Below are 24,876 nucleotides of genomic sequence, written 5' to 3' on the forward strand. Positions count from 1 at the left end.
CATAACCTATAACTGAACTTTTTAACCCTTAAAAATACTACTGATAAGCCCTGCTAACAGGTTTTTTCCCCTCTCTTCTCTTTGGAATTTCCTCTTAATGTCCTTAGAATTCTAGTGCAAATTATCAAAAACAAAAAGAGTAACATACATTCTTCTTTACACTTTTCACGTTTTACCACTTCACTTCGGATCCCTGTCAGTCACTCCAGTTCACTGAGTATCCACTCTTTTTGGAGGAACTGGGCTAAGGAAGATAAAGAAACCTTTTGCGTCTTGTCAAGAGAACTGAAAAGGTAAAGCAAATGTGTTAGTCAATTTTACTGTTTGTCAACCTCTTCTCCCACAATTCCTGCTGAGTGAGCGTCAGGTCTCATGACATCTGCAGACACACACACACACACACACACACACACACACACACACCACAGCTGATTGGGTCAATTGTAGGTTTGACTCAAGTTGAACCAATCAGATTCTGTCTTCCAAGCATTTGGAAGTGGGACGTAGAAATTCTAGTGAGCAACTTTGAGACATTTATGGAGATCACATAAAGCTGACACTGGAATGGCCATGTTAGGCATGTGTAAGTGAAACAGAAATGGGCTCCAGAGCGAAAGTAATGATTCAGACACACACCAAGAGGAGAGATAATAGTCCCTGTGGCCATGGAGAGAGACAATAGAGATAATGAAGTCAACAACCTTGGATCTTGATGGAATTCTGTTTCTTTTCTCTATTCCTTGACTTTTTGAAATAGTGTTTTATCCTTTAAAAAAATTCCCTATTAGTAGTTACCTAGTTTGAATGAGTCTCTGTTCCTTAGAACAACCAGTGACTAAGGTGGGAATTGAGCCGTTCCCTACCCTCACTTTGAAAACAAAGTTTTGCAGAGATACAGTGTTATAGAGTTACTATTATTAACTTAGTAGAATGCTATGAATGACAGTTTGAATCTTTTGTTCTTGTTTTTAAAAATTTAGTGTATATTTTATGTAAATGTAAAGATACCAAACAAAAGCATAATTTTAGTAAATATATGCATTAATGTAATATGGAAATAAGAGAAATATCATTTGACCATATTTTTAAAAACTTAATAGTGTCCAGCTTTACATTTAAAATTATTTTACGCTGTTTAAATTTTACATATATGTGAACTGTCTGAATCTTGCCTGTTCGTTTTCTACTCCCTTACCCTTTGTGGTAATCTTGGTTTTTCCCTTTTGAATTAATTTTAATTAGATTTTTATTTATCAAATGTATGTACATAGTTTTTATTAAGGCAAATTTTACTAAAAGAATTATATACTAAACTTATGGACCTTGGATTCAAATAACATTTTATGAATTTGACTCCAAAGGCAAGGGAAGTAAAAGTTAAAATAAATGAATTGGACCATATCAAACTAAAAAGCTTCTGCACAGCAAAAGACAACATCAACAAAACAATGAGGCAACCAACCAAATGGGAGAAGATTTATGCAAACAACACCTCTGATAAGGGGCTAATATCCAAAATACATAAGGAACTCATACAACTCAACAACAAAAAAACAAACAACCCAATTAAAAATTGGGCAGAGGACCTGAAGAGACATTTCTCCAAAGAAGACGTACAAATGGCCAATAGACATATGAAAAAATGCTCAACATCACCAATAATCAGAGAAATGCAAATAAAAACCATAATGAGATACCACCTCACACCAGTTAGAATGGCTATCATCAATAAGACAAATAGTAACAAGTGTCGGAGAGGCTGTGGAGAAAAAGGAACTCATACAATGTTGGTGGGAATGCAGATTGGTGCAGCTGCTCTGGAAGGCAGTGTGGAGGTTCCTCAAAAAATTAAGAATAGAATTACCATATAACCCAGGAATCCCTCTCCTGAGTATCTACCCAAAAAAATCTGAAAACATTTTCCCATAAAGACATATGTGCTCCAGTGTTCACTGTAGCTTTATTTACAGTGGCCAAGACATGGAGACAACCAAAGTGTCTTTCAATAGATGAATGGATAAAGAAGATGTAATATATATACACAATGGAATACTATTCTGTCATAAGAAAAGATGAAATAGGACCATTTGCGACAACATGGATCGATCTTGAGATTGTAATGCTAAGCAAAATAAGACAGAAAAAGTCAAGAACCGTATGATTGCACTGATACGTGGTATATAAAACCAAAAACAAAAGAACAAGACAAATAAAGAAACAAAAACTCGTAGACGGGCTGGCCCGGTGGCTCAGGCAGTTGGAACTCCATGCTCCTAACTCCGAAGGCTGCCGGTTCGATTCCCACATGGGCCAGTGGGCTCTCAACCACAAGGTTGCCAATTCAACTGCTTGAGTTCCGCAAGGGATGGTGGGCTGCACCCCCTGCAACTAGCAACTGGCAACTGGACCTGGAGCTGAGCTGCAGCCTCCACAACTAAGATTGAAAGGACAACAACCTGACTTGGAAAAAAGTCCTGGAAGTACACACTGTTCCCCAATAAAGTCCTGTTCCCCTTCCCCAATAAAAATTAAAAAAAAAAAAACTCGTAGACACAGACAATAGTTTAGTGTTTACCAGAGGGTAAGGAGGGCGGGGGATTGTAAAAGAGGATAAAGAGGATCAAATATATGGTGACGGAAGGAGAACTGATTCTGGGTGGTGAACACATAATGTTATATATATATGATGTAGTACAGAATTACACACCTGAAATCTATGTAACTTTACTAACAATTGTCACCCCAATAAACTTTAATTTTAAAAATAAGTTATAAAAATGCCAATCCTCCTCTCCCAAACCAAATGCTGAATTCTTTGTGCATTTCCCCTCGTATTTCCATATTTTTAAATAATATATTTTACTGCTGTCTCAGTATGACAATGTTATTTCTCTTACTGCTTCCTTTCCCCTTTCTACATCCTTCCTACATAGGGTTTATTTTATTCTGACAACTAAAACATACTTTGTCACTGTAGGTCAAGTAGGGCTAACAGGACATTTTGCACAAGTAGGAAACAACTACTCCATCCTTCTTATACAACCCTTCATTTTTTCCCCTGGAATTAGTAGCTACCTACAATTTTCATTTGGCAGTTTTTATTAGTTTTTCATTTGCCTAAATTTACTGTGATTTTTCAGTATTGTTTGCCAACTGCTCAATTTCCAATTTCCTCTTCCTCTGCTTTTATTTTTCTTCTACACCCTGTTCCAATCTGACTGTTCTCTACACATATCAGTTCTGGGGAATTTTATTGTATAATTCTTTAGATGATTTCATTCCCTCCGTTTCCTTGTTTGAAAGTTGGATCTTTTGTTGGATCCTTTAAGTGCTTTACTTTTCATCTTTGCTTTGTTTTCCATCTCCCTGATCTTTTTGTTATACTACCTGAGAAATTTCTTCAACACTGTCTTCCAAATCTCCTACTGAGTTGTTCTTTATTGTTATTTTAATTTTTATTCCCACGTTCCTTATTCTCTGTTCTGTTTTTATAGCATGTTCTTTTTATTTTACACTTAAAATAATCATCTTTCTCTCTGAGAATATTTCTTAAAAGTATGTTCCACTCCTTTTAGTGCCTCTGTTTACCCTAGGTATTTTGTTTTCTCTTTATCAACTCTAATGTCTCACTTTCATTTTAAAGACTTTCCTCAAATGTCTTGTGTCACTTGGCTGTCTGTTTCATATTTAATCATAAAATGCCCTATGAAAGCACCATGTGTTTATGAATAAGGTGTCTCAACTATATGATGATTGGTATAATAAACCTGATTTTTCTTTTTTAATGGGGATCTCTTCAACATCAGTTTCAATAGGTCTTTCCTTTGGAGTCATTTGGTTTTCCAGAAAAGTATTCTTTTGTTCTCCCATTTGGGAGAGTATATGCCTCAATGTCTGTGTTCCAGGAACAGCATAGAGAAAGGGACTAGAGTCCCACCAATCACTATGAAAATTGGACTGAATACTTTTGGCTTAATCCCTGTTTCCCTTCCCATACCTTGCACTGACTAGTGTCCCTGATCCAGACCCTCTTAGATGTATTAATTCATCTAGAAACCAAAACATTGGTATCCTGCAGGCTGGAAGGTGGGGAGAAAATAGGGAAAGAATTACTTCACTTAGGGAGGTGTGGAGTACAGAAATCTGATGAGGTAGCCACTTTCAACCACTCCTTGTTTTTAGCACTGAGATTTACTTCCCCGATGCCTTGAGCCTCCATGTCCTAAACAATTCCAGGTTTCTATAGGGAAAATTACACTAAAAACAAAAAAAGAAGAATATAAAGACAAAAAGCATTTTTCTCATGGTAATGTAGACACCCAAGTTGTAGCTTACTTTACTAAACACTATTCTCCATCTGCTTTCCATCTCCCAAAGAATTCTGTTGAAATCTTTCATCATCTTTATCTCCCTTCATTTTTTTTTTTTTTTGCATCTTTTGTATTTCTTTACTTACTTTATTGGGGCTTCAGGAGAATGAGGAAATAGAGGCATGTTTAATGGGAAGTTTTCTCCTAACTTCATGTAGTGTAAATTCAGGTACCCTTCTAAAAGATACTTCTACTCATTACTCTTCCTGGATCCTGAATTTTTCCTCAGGGTATAATACTTTAGGGATTTCAAGATGAAAAAAATTACCATGAAGAATTTTCCTGAACTTACATAGAGAAACTACAATTATAATTTCCTCACCAAAAAGCATGGTATTAGCCAACAAGAAAAAGCACACCATAATAATGGTAGCCACTGTTGGCAGAGTTGTGAATTTTTAGGCAGTGAACACACTGGCTCAATGAGTGGAACAATGATTCAGTTAATTTGATCAAGCTGAGTGATGGAGCTCTAGGGATGTCTCCAGAAGAGAAAAATGCCATGTGTTTGCCATTGCTCCTATGAAATGTAGTGCTGCTCTTTAAACTGCAGCCCTTAAAAAATTACAATACAGAATTTTAGTCTATCATAGTCACTCTCCACCACTGGAAGTCATCTGAACTTTAACACACTGGCCAAAACTTTCAGATTATTTTACCAAAGTCTGAGGAAAGTCTGGTTGTAAACTACAAGAGGATGCTAAATATATATATATATATATATATATATATATATATATATATATACACATACACATTTTAAGAAAGGAAAAAACTGTATTAAAATTATGCTGATGATAACCACTTTGGGCACCTCTTGTAATTGCAGAACTCAAAAGTGACTTGTATTCATCTTTTGTTATCGGTGTATATTATTCCAATTTTAATACAGTTATTTCCTTTCTTAAAATGTGTATACATTATTTTGGCACCTTTTGTATATGCTAATATAAGTATTCATGTTAGTCAGAAAACCAGCTTTAAAAAACCAGTAATCTACTGAATAATCCTCTCCTTTGTTCTTAATTTCACCCTGCTTCTGACTCCCTACCATAGATACAGGCAACCATTCTTACAGTCCTTGCAAAAGCATTGTGCAACTGTGGTCCTAAGTCATTTTTCTAGAAAACCCTTATAACTTAAGCTGACTTTCTGAGTCTCCCAAATCTTCATGCACATAAATTTCCATGTGCTATTCTCTTTTCTAAATGTTGCATAGTGTAAACAGCCATTGAATGAAGAATAGAAGACAAAGTTTTAGACCTATTCTATTTTTCAGATTTCTGAGTTTCAATTTCCCAGAGTTGTGTGATTCAAATAAGAACAGATATATGAAATTATAAAGAAATATGTATAATCTGCTCCACCATTTAGTTTTTCAAAGAACACTGAGTGATGATTCTGTTTAAAATGATAAGGAATGAACATTTTAATCATTGTAATAAAAAGAATTTCAATAAATTAATTTTCTGGGCCTACCTTTAAGATATTACGACTACATAAAAGAAAAGTATATTAAGGTCTTCTCCAGGTTATGCATTTTCCCTGTAACTAACTATATGTTTGTTGTGGGCTGAACTGTGCCCTCTGTATCCCAAATTCATATTTTGAAGCACAATCCCCGAATACCTCAGAATGTGACTGTGTTTGGAGATAGGGTCTTTAAAAATCAAAATGGGGTTGTTAGGGTGGACTGTAATCCAGTATGACTGGTGTCCTTACAAGAGGAGATTAGAACACAGCAGGAAGACCGTATATGGACAGGGAGAAGATCACGACCTACAAGCCAAGGAGAGAGTTCTCAGAAGAAATAACCCTGCAGACACCTTGATCTTGGACTTCTAGCCTCTAGAATTGTGAGAAAATAAATTTCTGTTGTTTAAGCCACTCAGTCTGTGACATTTTGTTATGTTACCCCTAGCTAACATTCTGTTTAAGGGAAAAAGTGAGCACCACATGTTGTCCCAGGATAATATACATTCTTTGTTGGAAAATGTACTAATAGCCAAAAGATTATTTTCTAGAAACAAGAAAAGGTTGCTAATTTTACTTAATGTTGTATTTCACGTTATTCCTGATTGTGTTTATTTTAGTATAAATGTTATTGACAGATAAGGTGGTAATGTTTTATAGCTCATGAATAAAACTGCTGTATAGTCAAGTATCCTGTAGTACCATCAAAGCACACGTGGAATTTACTATTTTGTTTGTTTGTTCATTTTAGCAGACTAAATTTGTTGGACCTAAAGCTCAAATACAGCCAGTATACAAGCTATTCTCTTGGCAATTTATATAGGTGTATATATTCAATAAATTACAAAGGTGTAGACGGGAGATACAAACTTAGAACACTGAAAAATATGTAATTTTTCACTTATATTTAAGATAACTTGAATTTTTGAAACTGTAGCAGTTCTGGTATATTAGGTTATTAGATTATTATTTAGTGTTAAATCAATAAAAATATTTGAAAAGTCTGAATAATTTACTGATAATACCTTATGTGCTCCAATTTATGAATCATAGGAAAGATGGCAAATGTATTTTATTTAGCCTAAATGTAACAAATGCCAAGTGTTATCTCTCTGAATTTATGTACACTGAGTATTAATATCCTGGAATAAATAATATACATGAAGATTATATTTGATGAAAATATATAGAGTAGAAAGAATATTATCTTGGCATACCATGTTTCCCCGAAAATAAGATCTAGCCAGCCAGACAATCAGCTCTAATGGCGTCTTTTGGAGCAAAAATTAATATAAGACCCAGTCTCATTTTACTATAAGACCCAGTTTTATATAACAATATAATATCTTATATAATAATACAATATAATGTAATGTTATGTAATACCGGATCTTATATTAATTTTTGCTCCAAAAGACGCATTACAGCTGATTGTCCAGCTAAGTCTTATGTTTGGGGAAACACGGTATCACTGTTAACAGAATACCCTTGTGAGGCATGCTAGGTACTATTTCGTTGGTTAAGAAAAATGGTAAAGAGGCTTGGAATGTCGTATAGGAATCTGAGTTATTTCTGCCTTTTGGAATAGTATTACAGCACACTGGAATAGCGTGAGGTGCAAGCAAGGTTTTTGGACTGAAAAGAGATATTCTAGAATCTGGAAAGCCATTGTTTCATTATGGATAAAAATAAAATATGCACAAAAATAAAACAAAAAGGAGTTAATTTACTTTTAAAATAATGAACTCAGAAATAAAAGCTAAAGCATGAATCTAAGAAAAGTTGTGGTAATAAATGAACATAAGCTGTCTTCTACAAACAGTATATATTCTGACTTCTGTCTTATTCCTATTTGTGAGTTGTGCTCTTATCTAAGGCCAACCCCTGTACTTGTTAATAGATTCCATGCCCTTTCTTAAGCTCGTGCTATCATTCCAGCAATTCTTCCCTCTTCTGCTGGTCATTTCTCTTTCTTATGGATCATAAAAATAAAAACATCTTGTGGTTTCTCCTGTCAGACTTTTGTACACTGCTTTCCCCAGATATCTTTTATCAAGAACACAGATGACTTTCACCTTTCTAAATCAGTGTTTCATTTTCAGTCCTCATCTTACTTGACCAATGAGCAGCATTTTAAACAGTAGTTTCCAGGACACACTCTCTTGGTTTTCCTCCTGCCCTCCTGGACACTTCTTTTTAAACTCTTTTATCAGATCCTCCATATCTCTTTGACCTAGCAATGTTAGAATGCCCCAACGCTGAGTCACTGAGCATCTTCACTATAATATCCACCAAATACATAGTTTTAAATGCCATCTATCTGCTGGTGACTTCTAAATTTGTTTTCTCCCCACTGCATCTCTCCTCTGATTTAAGACTCACACCTAACTGCCTACTTGACATTCTTAACTGAATATCTAAAAAGCATTCATAATCAACGTGACTGAAATTGAACTCCTGATATTACATTCTTCAATCCCCATCCAAGCCAGTGTCTCCCATAGTCTCCATTTCCTCAGTAATGGCAACTCCATCCTTTTAGGTGTGCAGACAAAAAAAAAAACCTTATAGTCTTTCTTTCATACCCCATATCCAATCTGTCAGCAAATCCTGTTGTCTTTACCTTTGAAATATATCTAGAATTTAACTACTTCTCACCACGTCTCTCACCTGGATTATTGCAACTGCCTTTTCACTGGATCCTGCTTAACCTCTTGTTCCCTTATAGTCCATATAAAAGCCAGAGTGGGTCTTTTAAAAGATAAGTTAGATGACATCATTTCTTTACTCAAGAATCCACCAACAGCTTCTATCTCATCCTAAATATAAGGCCTGGCAACAGCCTGCTACTCTAATACTTTTCTGTTCTAATTGCCTATTAATCTCTCCTTCCCTCTGCTTCAGCCCCATTGGCCAAGACGTCTTCTTCAGGCCTCTTGTTCACGAAACATGCTAGAAACGGAGCCACCTCAAAGCTTTTGCACTTGCTTTTTATTCTGCCTAAAAAGTCACTTGCCTGCATCCTCCCACCTTCCGGCAGTGTCCCTCTTCCCTTGCCCTTCTCCTCTACCCCAATCATTTCATGGCTTGTTCCTTCTCCTTTTTCAGGTCTTTGCTTTAATGTCATCGTCTTAGTGAGAATTTCCCTGATGATCCCATTTATAATATTGTAACTCTCCCTCTACACCACTCTTGTCAATTAGTATATCTCTTTCTTCTCTATTATTTTATAGCACTTCTAACCATCTGATATGATTCAGTTTGTTTATTCAGTCTTATATTAAGTCACCCTTCATTAGAATATGAGCCCCAAAGAGAGGGATTATTCTTTGTTTTGTTCACTATTGTATCCCCACAACCTGGAAGAGTTCCTGGAATATAGTACACTCTTAAATATTTTTAATATTAATAATACACACTGAAGACGTCATCAAAATGGTGGCGTGAGGTGAGCCTCTGTAAAGCTCCCCTGGAATTTACAACTAATCGAACAATAACTCCACAAAGGGACTCCCTGCACAGCAGACAGGCAAGACGAAGAGGCCCACTACTGAATTTACCTAAAGGTGGGAGAATCGTGCAAGCAGGGGAGGAGGGAAGGGAGAACTGCGGAGACGGAGCCATCCAGGTGCAGGATGCAGACCTAGCTCAGTGCTCTGAGCTCGCTGCATCCCGGAACTACCGCAGCTGCGGGAGAGGGAAGAACTCAGACTGCTAGGGCTTCGCTTATGGCGCACAGGACAGAGGGGGCAGCATACAACACGGGTGAACCCAACGCTCACGGCAGAGACCTCAGAGAAAAGACTGAGGGAAGAAGGCTGAAAATGGTGGTTTAAGCCCTCACTGCCCAGCAGAGAACGGAAGCCCTAGGCACTGAGACTAGCCGCCTCCTCCCTACCCTCCCAGAGCTCACCTCGCTTCCACCTACCTGGTGCTAGAGGCAGAACAGTAGCAGTGTCAGATCAAAAGAACAGAATATTTGCTATTCTGAGAACTGTGGACCTCAGACACAGATTCGCGGCCCAACTAGTTCTGGCAAAGGGGAGGTAGCTGTGGAAGTAGGACCAGCTGTGGTGGTGGTCGCCGCCATTGCTCTGGACCACATCTCACAACTCACCCCGCCCCTGTCCCCACCTATCAGGGCGGATCCCTGCAGGAGTAAACAGAACTGCTGAAACTGAGGGGCTCTGAATCTGGTGCAGGAAGAGCTTTGGAACTTCAAAAGCTCTCCTCATACCAATACGGATGCTGCACCCTGTGACCTAGGCGAACTATTTAACAGAGGAGAAGCCCGTCTCCCAGGGAATCCCCACATTGTGTGAGAGGCTGGAATAGCGCAGAGAAAACAGCACTACCGTGTGAGAGAGAAAGAAAAAAAAGGCTGCAGTCAGAGAAAAAAATAAAACATTCTACCAACAAGTACTGCAAAACAAAAGAAAGACCTCTTCCTATCAACCTGTTGCAGACGCCACTACTGTAGATGTCTAGGAAGAGAAATAGTAAATCAGTAATTGCCATGAATAACCAAGGCAACAAGACAGCTCAGAAAGAAAGTGAAAAGTCTCCAGAAAAGGAACTTAAAGATATGGAAATATGTGACTAAATGACAGAGAATTCAAGATTGCAGTTCTGAAAAAACTCAAGGAGATGCAAGAAAATACAGAAAGGCAGTTTAATGAACTCAGAAACACAATCAAAGAACATCATGAGCATTTTACGAAAGAGATTGAAATTTTGAAAAAGAACCAAATAGAATTTCTGGAGATTAAGAACTCAATAGAAGAAATTAAGAATGAAAAAACCAGCTTAGGTAGTATAGTTGACCAGCTGGAGGAAAGAATCAGTAACATCGAGATAGAAACCTAGAAATTACACAGATGGAAGAAGAAACAGACTTGAGACCTAAAAGAAATGAAAGAACTCTACAAGAATTTTCTGACTCCATCAGAAAGTGCAATATAAGAATAATGGGCATACCAGAAGGAGAAGAAAGAGAGAAGGGAACAGAGAATATATTCAAACAAGTTGTCGATGAGAACTTCCCAAACTTGTGGACAGAACTGGACCCTCAAATCCAAGAAGCAAATAGAACACCTAATTACCTCAATCCCAACAGGCCTTCTTCAAGGCACATTGTATTGAAGCCGTCTAACATCAATGACAAAGAAAGAATCCTCAAGGCAGCCAGGGAAAAGAAGACGGAAACCTACAAAGGAAAGCCCATTAGATTATCATCAGATTTTTCAGCAGAAGCTCTACAAGCCAGGAGGGAGTGGAACCAAATATTCAAACTATTGAAAGAGAGAAATTATGAGCCAAGAATAATATATCTAGCAAAGATATCCTTTAGATATGAGGCAGGAATAAAGAACTTTCCAGACATACAGAAGCTGAGGGAATTTTCTAATACACGACCTGCACTACAAGAGATAGTTGAGGAGGGTATTCGACCACCATCAACAGGGACAATTTGTGGCAACCGAAACATAAAAAAAGGAGAGTAAAGGCCTGAACAGGAATATGGGAATGGAGAAAGTAAACGTACTGAAGAAAATGGAATACTCTAAATATCAAACTTTCTTTTACATAATCTTAACGGTAACCACTCAAAAAAAAAAAAAATCCAGAACTGAAATATACACTGAAATAAAAGAAGAAACAGAGGGAAACATTGTAGAACACCACCACAGATATAATAGACAACAACAAAAAGACAAAGAAACAATGGAGACACAGCCTTACCAGAAAACTAAAGATACAATGACAGGAAATCCTCACATATCAATAATCACCCGAATGTGGACGGAACTCACCGATAAAAAGGCACAGAGGAGCAGATTGGATCAAAAAACTAAACCCAACCATATGCTGTCTCCAAGAGACACATCTCAGCTACAAGGACAATCATAGACTCATAGTGAAAGAGTGGAAATTGACACTCCAAGCAAATGATACCCAGAGAAAATCAAGTGTAGCCATAATGATATCAGATGAAACAGACATCAGGGTGAAAAAGATAACAAGAGACAAAGATGGACATTTCATAATGGTAAAGGGGACTATACAACAAGAAGACATAACAGTCATCAATATTTATGCCCGCAATCAGGGAGCACCGAAATATACCAAGCAACTACTAACAGAACTAAAGGGAGAAATTGACCAAAACACAATTATACTATGGGACTTAAATACATCATTGACAGCTATGCATAGATCATCCAAACAGAAAATAAATAACGAAATAGCAGCCCTAAATGACACATTAGATGAAATGGACATCATTGACATATATAGAGCACTTCATCCTAAAACATCAGACTATACATTCTTTTCGAGTGTACATGGAACATTCTCAAGGATAGACCATATATTGGGACATAAAATCAGCCTCAGCAAATTTAAGAAGATTGAAATCGTACCAAGCATATTCTCTGATCACAAGGCTTTGAAATTGGATATCAACTGTGAAAGAAAGCAGGAAAAAACACAAATACATGGAGATTAAACAACATACTTTTAAAGAACGACTGGGTCAAAGAAGAAATTAGAGGAGAGATCAAAAGATACATAGAAACAAATGACAATGAAAATACATCCTACCAGAATTTTTGGGATGCAGCGAAAGCAGTTTTAAGAGGGAAGTTTATATCATTACAGGCCTATCTCAAGAAACAAGAAAATCCCAAATAAATAACCTCATGTTACACCTTAAAGAACTAGAAAAAGAAGAACAAGTGAAACCCAAGGTCAGCAGAAGAAAGGAAATAACAAAAATCAGAGCAGACCTAAATGAAATAGAGAACAAAAAGACAATAGAAAAAATTAATGTGACAAAGAGCTGGTTCTTTGAAAAGATTAACAAAATTGACAAACCCTTGGCTAGACTCACTAACATAAGAAGCGAGAAGACACTAACAAAATCAGAAATGAAAAAGGGGAAGTTATCACGGACACCACAAAACAACAAAGGATCATCCAAGAATACTAAGAATGACTATTTGTCACCAAATTCAATAACCTAGAAGAAATGGACAAGTTCTTAGAAACATATAGCCTTCCAAGGCTGAACCATGAAGAACTGGAAAATCTAAACAGACAGATCACCAGTAACGAATTGAATCAGTCATCCAAAACCTTCCCAAAAGCAAAAGTCCGGGACCAGATGGCTTCACTAGTGAATTCTACCAAACCTTCAAACAGGATCTAATACCAATCCTGCTCAAACTCTTCCAAAATATTGAAGAAGAGACAATACTCCCTAACTCATTTTATGAGGCCAACATTACCCCGATACCAAAACCTGGTAAGGACAACACAAAAAAAGAAAACTATAGACCAATATCTCTGATGAATACAGATGCAAAAATCCTAAACAAAATTCTAGCAAATCGAATACAATAATGCATCAGAAACATTATTCATCACGACCAAGTGGGGTTTATCCCCGGGGCACAAGAATGGTTCAACATTCGCAAATCCATCAATCTGATACACCACATAAACAAAATAATGGACAAACATCATATGATTATATCAATAGATGCAGAAAAAGCATTTGACAAATACAACATCTATTTATGATTAAAAAACTTAATAAAATAGGTATAGAAGGAAAATACCTTAACATAATAAAGGCTATATATGACAAGCACTCAGCTAGTCTCATAATTCATGGTGAAAAACTGAAGCCCTTTACTCTACGTTCAGGAACACGACAGGGCTGTCCCCTATCACCTCTACTTTTCAACATAGTGTTGGAAGTCCTTGCCAGAGCAATCAGGCAAGAGAAAGAAATAGAAGGCATCCAAATTGGGAATGAAGAAGTTGAATTATCACTCTTTGCAGATGACATGATGCCATATATAGAAAACCCTAAAGACTCCACTAAAAAGCTATTAGAAACAATCAACGAATACAGTAAAGTTGCTGTCTACAAAAATCAACGTACAAAAGTCCATTGCATTCCTATATACTACCAATGAAATCTCAGAAAAAGAAATACAAAAAAACAATTCCTTTTGCAATTGCAGCAAAAAGAATAAAATACCTAGGAATAAACTTAACCAAGGATGTGAAGGACCTATATGCTGAAAACTACGAGACATTTTTGAAAGAAATTGAAGAAGACACAAAGAAATGGAAAAACATTCCATGCTCATGCATTGGAAGAATCAACATAGTTAAAATGGCCATATTACCCAAAGCAATATACAGATTTAATGCAATCCCCATCAAAATCTCAATGGCATTTTTTAAAGAAATAGAATAAGAAATCATCAGATTTGTTTGGAACCACAAAAGACCTCGAATAGCCAAAGCAATCTTAAGAAAAAAGAACAATACTGGAGGTATCACACCTTGTCTTTAGCTTGTACTACAGGGCTACAATAATCAAAACAGTATGGTACTGGCAGAAAAACTGACACATAGACCAATGGAATAGAATTGAGAACCCAGAAATAAAACCACATAAATATGGACAGATAATTTTTGACAAAGAAGCTAAAAATATACAATGGAGGAAAGACAGCCTCTTCAATAAATGATGCTGGGAGAATTGGATAGTCACATGCAAAAGAGTGAAACTGGACTGCTATCTGTCACCATGTACCAAAATTAATTCAAAATGGATCAAAGTCTTAAGCATAGGACCTGACACAATAAACTGCATAGAAGAAAACATAGATACTAAGTGTATCGACCTTGGGTTCAAAGAGCATTTTATGAATTTGACTCCAAAGACAATGGAAGTAAAAGCTAAAATAAACAAATGAGACTGTATAAAACTTAAAAGCTACTGCACAGCAAAAGAAACCATCGACAAAATAGAGAAGCAACCAACTGATGGGAGAAGATTTTTGCAAACGGTGCCTCCGATAAGGGGCTAATATCCAAAATATACAATGAACACATGAAACTCAACAATAAAAAATAAAACAACCTAATTGAAAAATGGGCAGAGGACCTGAAGAAACATCTCTCCAAAGAGGACATACAAATGGCAAATAGACATATGAAAAAATGCTCAACATCACTAATCATCAGAGAAATGCAAATGAAAACCACAATGAGATATCACCTCACCCGAGTCAGAATGGCTATCATCAACAAGACAAATAGTAACAGGAGTTGGAGAGACTGTGGAGAAAAAGGAACCCTCATACACTCTTGGTGAGAATGCAGACTGGTGCAGCCATTATGGAAGGCAGTGTGGAGGTTCCTCAAAAAATTACGAATAGAATTACCATATGACCCAGCGATCCCTCTCCTGGGTATCTACCCAAAAAATTTGAAAACATTTATACATAAAGACACGTGTGTTCCAATGTTCATTGCAGCTTTGTTTACGGTGGCCAAGACATGGAAACAACCAAAATGTCCTTCGATAGATGAATGGATAAAGAAGTGGTGGTATATATACACAATGGAATACTATTCTGCGGTAAGAAAAGATGATATAGGAACATTTGTGACAACATGGCTGGATCTTAAGATATAATGCTAAGCAAAATAAGTCAGACAGAGAACCCTATGATTTCACTGATATGTGGTATATAAACCTAAACCAACAAAAGAACAAGACAAACAAATGAGAAAGAAAAACTCACAGACACAGACAATAGTCTAATGGTTACCAGGGGGTAAGTGGGGTAGGGGGAAGGAGATGAGGGTAAGGGAGATCAAATATATGGTGATGGAAGGAGAACTCACTCTGGGTGGTGATCACACAATGGTATTAATAGATGATGTAATACAGAATTGTACACCTGAAATCTATGTAATTTCACTAACAATTGTCACCCCAATAAATTTTTAAAAATACACAGATCCATTTTACAATACTAAAAAAAAAAAAAATCAATCCATATTTGGAAATTAGACCTCTCTTTCCAACTGTCCATCTAAGAAATAGCCATTGTTTCTGGGAGTGCAGGATGAACCTGTCTATTTTAAATGGATGACCTAAGAAGCCCATTATAGATGAACCAAGATGGATTATAAAATAAATGTGAACAAAATCATCGGAGTGAATGCTATTAAATGGTCTAAGTTCATTTGCACTACTTGTGCTGAGTAACTTGTCAAACAGCATATGTAGCAAATGTAACGCAGTATTTGGGTAGGGTTCTGTTCAGTTGGTTGTTGGTTTTAGGCCACCAGGTCTTTAAAACATTGATGCCCTTAAATCTGAGCCAAGAGATGGGATGTGACCACAATATGTCTTGTCACATCTGTATTATTCTCCTTCTAGTATCTGGTATCTTCGTCTAGTATCCAATCTACCACCTCTCAACATTGAGATGATAAAGAATCAAGGTAGCCATGCTATACGACCAGACAGAGGTCCACAACTTACGGGCTGCTGTGCTGGGGGTCTTACCACACAGAGTGGGATTTGCCTTCAAGCTCTCATGCCTGTTGAGACTGCCTTTTGTAGGTACTGCTTGTGGGGCTAATTGGGGGATGCTCTGCTGTGGTCTGAAGCCAATCTCCAAGTATGTTGATTCTGGGGCCTCTTGGGACAGGCTTCAGGGCAGGCCCAGGTCAGCCACTGCTTGTGACCGGTCGGGGTCTACTTGGTAGGAGCTACAGACCGATCCACAGTTGACTGCTGCCTGTGCTGCACCTGGATACGTGTGGGACAGGCCACACTGTGACCCGAGGATGGCTGCCACCAGTACTGGGCCTGGGGTAGCTCCGCAAAAAGGCCACACTGTGACCCGAGGGTGGCTGCCACCAGTACTGGGCCTGGGGTAGCTCTGCAAAAAGCCAGGACGCACTGAGGCCTGCTGTCACCTGCTGCCAGTTGCTGGCTCTGGTAACGGTTCAGCTACTGATAAAGCCTCCTGTTATACGGAGTTGGGTGTGGAGGGGTCTCAGTAAGTCAGCAGGGCAGACCTTTGGAGCTCCCCGGTCTAATCAGATTCGGATTTGACCATAAGAGGATGGGCCAGCCACCTGCTGGCTGCATAGGAGGAAGACTTCTTACAAGGAAAATGCCGCTGTCCTCTAAGTGCCCCCGAGGCCACACACTTCAGTCTGACCCCATATGTCTCCAACACCCCCTGAGTCACTGACACTCCGATGGATCCCAGGGTGAGTACCTGTGAGTGAGTCTGTGCACAGCCCCATTTAAGAGGACAGGTCTGTTTCCCACAGCCTTCCGTACCACCCGGATGGTCAGAATCCCCACTGTTTTTCAAAGGTGGATGTTGTGGGGGGCTCTCTTCTCGCACTAGTTCTCCTGGCCTGGTGTGAGGCAGTGGTTCCTTGCTCCTCTGTGGGACACCTCTGTGGCCAAGATCGCCCTCCTAGTTTTCAACCACCACATGAAAATTTGGAGCCAGCCTGTTTTGTGTCCTACCCCCTCTACCAGTCTCAATGAAGCTTCTTTGTATCCTTAGTTATAAAACTTCCATTCAGCCAGACTTCAGATGGTTCTCCAGATTGATTATTCTATAATTTAGTGTATTCATGGGATGAGGCAAGCACAGTGTTTATCTACTCTGCCATCTTGGATTGTCTCTTGAACCTTTGATCTTATAAAGTCTTTTATATATTTTGACTTATGGCTTTAGAGGAAATTGTACTTTTTGGGCCTTGGAAGCAGTTGTAGTTTATTGAAATTCTATTAAAAAGTTCTCTCGTGACTATTCTCAGAATCTGAAATTATGAACATTTAGTTCTCTACTATTCGAATTCTTTCATTTGGTCATTCATCCAACAAACGTTTTTTGAGACTTACCTGACAGTTGCATACTGCAGGAAATTGTAGGGAATAAAAATGTATAAACATTGTGTTGTGCTAGTAATTTGAGAAGGATTCTTATCTGGAACTGCACTTAAATGTTTTTGTAACAAGACCCAGAAAGAATCTCCCTTCAACCTCACTCTAAAGTCCACTCAGTCTTCAAATAAAATTAAATCTACCTTCTAAATATCCCTATCCCATGTCTTTTCTTTTTGGTGTTCATTACTACTACCAAGTTTACACCCTAGTAGTTTCCCATCTCAGATACCACAAAGGCCTCCTAACTGGTTTCTCTGTTTTAGTCTTACCTCACCAACACTTTCACACTACAATTTGCGTTGCCTTCTAAAATCCAAATCTGATGTCATTCCCCAGATTAAAATATCCACAAACTCTTTGTATTTCAACAATACTGACCCACTTGAATTTTCTCTCAAAGATGCTATCTCATACATTGTACATGATTTTTCTTCTGCAATGTTCCTTCCTCCCTGCCCTGCATTCTTTGCCTAGCTAAATTCAGCCTGTCCTTCCATACTTCAGACATCACCACGGAACCCTTCTTTGAGCCATGCTATTCCTCCCCCTTACAGAATTAGAACTGTGTGAGCCTCTTGAGTGCTTCAATATCACTATGTGAACACCTCTACTATTTCATTTCTCATGCTGAATCTTCAATAATAGTTGACTTGCCTATCTCCCACACTTATTTCTGAGCAACCTGAAGGCAAGAAATGTGTCTTTGAACTCTACACTCTCAACAGCTCTTGTAGTATCTAATAAATAGTAGACATTCCTTAAATGTGAAACACTTTTCTCTTGGGAAATATTCTATACCACTCAAACACATGGAATGTTATGTCTCTATTATATCTGCAGTCCTCAAAGATAACTTTAATAAACTTTTCTTCATTTTTATAATATAAATATAAAAACAAATATTTGTAAAACAAATGTATTAAAATATAAGATACAAATATACAATACATATATAGTATAGAACACTATAAAGACTTTTATGTAATGATTTAAAAAGTAGCAAAATATTTTCAGTAGAATATGATCATAGAAAACCAGTTCCTTACTGAAGTATTTCTGAGTTTTTTTGATTGAGTTAGGTTCATTAAGGTTTTATTTAACTGCAGTAAAATTTACTCTTTTTAAATGTGTATTTCTACCAGTTTTGACCAATGTATGCCGTTGTGCAACTGCCCCACAGTTCAGATAGAGGACATTTTCATAACTCCAAAAAGTTCCTTCCATCTGCTTTGCCGTCACTCCCCTCCTCCCATCCCCAGCCCATGGCAAATACTGCTCTGATTTCTGTCCCCATAATTTTGCTCTTTCTGGGTCACATTCTCATACAGTTTGTACCTTTTTATGTCTGATTTCTCTCACTCAGCATAATATTTTGAGATTCATCTTTATGTTGCATGTGTTAGTAATTAATTTATTTTTATTACTAATGGTATTAAATTACTACATGAATACATCACAACTTGTTTCTGCTTTGATGGGTTGCTTGCAGTTTATGGCATTCTGGATAAAACTGCTATGAATATTCATAAATAAGTCTTTGGTATGGACATATATTTTCATTTTTCTTTGGGAAGTGCCTAGGATTGACGTTGTTTAGTCATATGATAATTGTATGAAAAGACTGTAGTCTTCCTAAGAAATTGAAAACAATCGAAATTTCAATTTCCCCACTGAACTTCCATGGCACTGTGAAAAATCGAATATATATATATATATACATATATATATATACATATGTATATATATATATATGTATATATATATATGTATATATACTCTGTTCCATTTATTTACATTTTTATCCTTAGGCCAATGCCACACCGATTACTGTAGTTACAGCTTTATGATCTTGAAATCTGGTAGTGTGAATCCTTCAATTTTTTTCTTTTCCAAAATGATTTTGGCTATTCTGGATCCTTTGTGTTTCCTGACAGTTTTAAAATCAGCTTGATAACAGAAAAGCCTGCTGCAATTTGATTGAAATTTTGTTGAATCTAGAGATAAATTTGGAGAGAATTGGCATCTTAACAATATTAAGATATTTCTTCCTATCCATGAATTTGGTGTATGTCTCCACTTATTTAGGCATTCTTTAATTTCTTTAATTAATGTTTCTTAATTTTTAGCATATAAACATTATACATTTTGAAGAGATACATCCCTAAGTGTTTTATATTTTTTATGCTGTTATCAATGGATTCTTTTAAATTTTAAATTACGTTTGTTGCCAGTATTTAGAAATATAACTGATTTTTCTATAGTTGATATTCTATCCTGCAAGTTTACTACACTCACTTATCAGTGCTAGTTTATAGACTCTTTAAGGTTTTCTATATTGGCAATAATGTCTTCTGCGAATAAAGGAAGTTTAATTTCTTCCTTTCTAATCTGGATGAATTATATTTATTTATTTTTTTGCTTCAATTCACTAGATAGAATCTCTAGGATAGTGTTGGACAAAGTAGTGAGGGGAACATCTTTGTCTTGTTCCTGACCTTAGGGAAAGAGCATTCAGTCTTTCATCATTCAGTGTGATGGGTAACTCTGGGTTTTTTATAAGTTCCCTTTATAGGTTCAAGAAGTCCCCTTTTATTCTTACTTTGCTGGGAGATTTCATCATGAATGTTGAATTTTGTTAAATTATTTTTCTGTAGCTATTGAAAAGATCATATTGATTTTCTTCTTTTGAGCCTGTTAATTCTCATATCCTTTATAAAGTATATTTTAAGATGAACAACAAAACAGATTTTGACCAAGGGCCTTCTTTTTTATTGGGTGTTTTGTAGAAGCAATGATCTATGGAACATACTGGGAAGTGCTAATATAGAGAATAAAGGTATAACAGGAACATAATCCTTTTTAAATTCATAGAGTTATTAGTGAGGGGTAACCAAGATAATGTAGACAAAGCACTTAGCTTAATGTTAAGCATTAACATAATAATGTTCAGAAGATATTCAAACATTAAAAGCTACTTCATATGTTAATTTGAACATGAATTGCATGCTTACTCTTTCAATGTCACTGTTAGTGATATTACAAATATTATTAACATGAAAATTAAAATGATTTAATATGTGATTAAGTTATTTTTGGATTGTTGTTTTTTTTCCCAGTAAGGAAAATGGGTGTATATTCTGTCAGAATTATAAAAAACACTTGTTTTCACAGCTCAGATACATCAGATTTCAACTTTATCCTTCAGAGAACGTCTGAACTAAATTAAAAGGTGTTCCTCAGCAACAATATGATTATTATTTTAAATTATTTCACTGGTTGGAAATAGCTTTTGTGATGCTTTATGAACTAGCCTTGTTCATGAAGAATAAGGAGACAGGGCTGGCCCGGTGGCTCAGGCAGTTAGAGCTCCGTGCTCCTAACTCCGAAGGCTGCCTGTTCAATTCCCACATGGGCCAGTGAGCTCTCAACTACAAGGCTGCCAGTTCGATTCCTCGACTCCCACAAGGGATGGTGGGCTGCGCCCCCTGCAACTAACAACGGCAACTGGACTTGGAGCTGAGCTGCACCCTCCACAACTAAGACTGAAAGGACAACAACTTGACTTGGAAAAAGTCCTGGAAATACACACTGTTCCCCAATAAAGTCCTGTTCTCCTTCCCCAATAAAATCTTTAAAAAAAAAAATAAGGAGACAGTGGACCCCTTTATGTTCTCATGTGTCCCATCATACATTTGGAAGGCTTCAACTATGTGGGTAATCTTGGAGATCATTATCGGAGCTTTAACCATCACTTGTTCCAGAGGAAATACAAAACATATCTATGAACTCATGGAAAGCAGGATGTAACTGTTGAATACACACACACTCACACACACACACACACGCATAAATGCAGCTTTACTTTATATTTTATTTTTGACTTGGACAGTTCGTACTTACTGTGTGCTCTTGTATTACATAACCACAGGTAACTCTATTGGTCAATCTCAGGATGACTTTTCATTTGCCTAGCATAAAGGGCTTGTTTCTTTCGGTGTAAGAATTCTCAGGAAAAGAGAAGAACCTTTGCAAGTGACACACCAAATTGTCTCCTTCCTGTTACACATTTTGCTTTAAAACTAAGTAATTATGTGGCTGTGATGATTTGCTGTCCCGGGACAATAGTTTCCTGACATTTCAGAACAGCAGCTTGTAATAATGCTTACATATGGGTTTGATAGTCCATGTTGTTAAAAGATTCAGCAGCTCTAGACTGGAGTTTATTTTTTAAGTATATGGTAATGATCTGCTGTATTCCAAACATAAGGGCATGTATGCCTACCTCAAAGCAAGAATAATTGGGTACCAGGAAGTAGCCATACTACCTGTGCAGTGGGGGGAGTGAGGAGGGAGTGGGAGTGTGAGGAGGAAAGATTAATTAGGCCTTCATTTCCTAGCTCTGGGACTGCAAAAAGACAAGTTACCTTGATCAATAAACACACTATGTCCTTGGTATGATTCAGCTTCAAAGTAGTCATAAAGGCCAGGAGACCAGCTTTAAAATCAAGAAACCTAGGTTCAAGCCCCACCAATACCGCTTACCTTAAATAAATAAATTCTCTGAGCATTTACATCTGTAAAATTCTCATCTTAATCAATCTTAACTCACACTTTTATGATAAAACTATGAAAGTTACATGCAAAATACTTTCTAAACTACAAATCACTATCATCTTACTATCTCTTATTCATATGCAAAACCTTAGAAATAATCATTATGGTCATTTTTAATAACATTCAAAGAAAGAAGAAGGGCCAAATTGGTCCTTGTTTTGTTTTGTTTTGTTTTTTTATCTATGGTCTCAATAACTGCAAAACAATATCTTCAAATATGTATTGGTATTTTCTGAATTATGTAGTTGATGTTGTGAATCTCTAGCTTCTAACATTGTTATTTTCACCCCTAGTGGTTATAAGCACTTATAACCTAGCCCACTGGCATCTGGCCAGTCTCTCCATGTCTTGAACATAATTGTTAGTGGTATGCAATTAAGTCAGCTAATTCCTTAAGAAACCTAAGAGGAAAGAATTAGAATTTGCCAAAAACAAGTGTTGGCGAGGATGTGGAGAAAAGGGAACTCTCGTTCACTCTTGGTGGGACTGCAAACTGGTACAGCCACTATGAAAAAGAGTGTTGAGCTTCCTCAAAAAACTAAAACTACATCTACCATATGACCCAGCAATTTACTTCTGGGTATTTATCCAAAGAAAATGAAAATAATTTGAAAAGATATGTACCTTTATGTTTACTGCAGCACTATTTGCAATAACCAAGATATGGAAACAACCTAAATGCCCATCAGTAGATGATTGGATAAAGAAGAGGTGGTACATATACACAATGGAATATTACTCAGCCATAAAAATAAATCGTACCATTTCGACAGCATGGATCTGACAACATGGATGGACCTAGAGAGTATTATGCTAAGCGAAATAAGTCAGCTACAGAGAGACAAATACCGTATGATGTCATTTCTATGTGGAATCTTAAGAAGAAAACAAACAAAAAAAACAAAAACATAGCTACAGAGAACAAACTGATTGTTACCAGATAGAAGGGAGGTTGAGAGGCTGGGTGAAAAGGTGAAGGGATTAGAAAGTACAAATTGGTAATTACAAAATAATCATCGGTAAGTAAAGTACAGCATAGGGAATATAATTAATAATCTTGTAATAACTATGTATAGTGCCAGGTGAGTACTAGACTTATCAGGGGAATATTTCATAGATTTTATAAATAGATAACAACTACGTTGTACACCTGAAACTAATATAAAGTAATATTAAATGTCAATTATAATTGAAAAATAAAAAAGGGAGGAAGGAAAGGAAAAAAGGGCTGTCAGGACAGGCCCAATTACTCATATCAGGAGGTGATTAGTGTCTTTTTCTACCCTGGCAAACAGTTTTCCAAAACCATGACCAAGTAGCAAAGAATGAAAATGAGTTTGTTTATATATTACCTTATATGCACCCTTTTTTTCAGTGGCCCAAAGGACAAGAATCAATAAAAGGAAGAGATATAAAATACTCTCCAGTTACCTTTTATTTTCTGTGTATAATGCACTCCCGTGTATAATGTGCACCCACGTTTTTCGCCCAAACTTTCAGGGAAAAAATCCTTTGTTTTAATTTTTAAGTCAAATTTTTATTTGTTTACTTTTAGGTGCTTGGTTTTTGTATTGTAAAGGAATTTTGGCACTTATTTTTTAGCATATTATGGTACATGAAATTTTATGTAACAAATAACTACAAAACACAAGAACAGATACAAGGTACGAGATATTTTATGTACTGGTAACAAATGTATGATATTTACCCATCATAGAAGGCCAAGAAGTCTTCGTCGTTGCAAGTTCATCATAAGTTCAACAAAACCAATTATCATTTTCAGGGTATTATTTTGCATATGAATATCAGTATTGATTTCTAGAATTATACTTTTAACTCATAAGCATAAATAAAAAAACATTTATATAGATACGGAATTAGTACTACCTATGTAGAATGTGGATCCATATTTTTCCCTCACAATTGGGCAAAAAAGAGTGCATTATACACAACAAAATATGGTAAATACTGATCCTTACTGATTGTGTAGATACTGATGTTTTTAAAACAGCAGTTTCTACGAAAGATATGCATATTTTCCCCTACCTATCCTCTATAATTCTGAAAAATATTTTTCTTCTCATAATTCTCTGTTATTTACCATATTCCGAGTGGCAACAAGGAGGAATTGATTAAAATGGCATAACCACTCTTCACTGCTTTTATTTAGCCCTCAAGTACCCTGAAAGAGACTGCCACTGCAGAGCACAGAAACCCCCAGGCTGGCATCTATCTCAGAGGTAGAGACTGCCAGAGTTTACTGCAGTTAAGGAGGAGAAAATTAAAGAACAGAAGAAAAGAAAAAGGCTGCAATTATCTTGGGTAATAAAGTTAAAAAACATTTAAAAAAAAAAAAGAATTGGAATTTGCAAATTGAGAACTCAGTTTAGAAAAATATCTGTTTTCTCATATATTTTAGTGCATTCTTTCATCCATTTGTAGCCCCCTAGACAAATCAAATCACAAATGAGTTTTTCTGAGAGATTAAAAGTAAATAAAACACTTTAATCTAATCATTAGGGTAGTTGAGATATATTTTCTATTTCTCATTCTTAATATAAAACATCTTTCTGTTTCTTTTATTTTTCTGCATAATTATAGCTTACTTCTTTTGGTTTCTTATTT

General features: G+C 36.6%; 1 protein-coding gene across 4 annotated transcripts in view; it reads left to right on the forward strand.

Moving 5' to 3' along the window:
• EIF3E (eukaryotic translation initiation factor 3 subunit E) overlaps window positions 1-24,876 on the forward strand; it is a 231,524-nt gene that overhangs the window by 15,265 nt on the left and 191,383 nt on the right. Inside the window, exon 3 of one of the 4 annotated variants that reach the window (XM_081070770.1) lies at window positions 201-293. The exons of the other annotated variants lie outside the window; for them this stretch is intronic. The gene's annotated coding sequence lies outside the window, so the exon portion shown is untranslated. The remainder of the gene's footprint in view (window positions 1-200; window positions 294-24,876) is intronic. 4 annotated transcript variants of the gene reach the window in all.

Source organism: Rhinolophus hipposideros, assembly GCF_964194185.1.
Source record: "Rhinolophus hipposideros genome assembly, chromosome: 13".
Classification (NCBI taxonomy): domain Eukaryota; kingdom Metazoa; phylum Chordata; class Mammalia; order Chiroptera; family Rhinolophidae; genus Rhinolophus; species Rhinolophus hipposideros.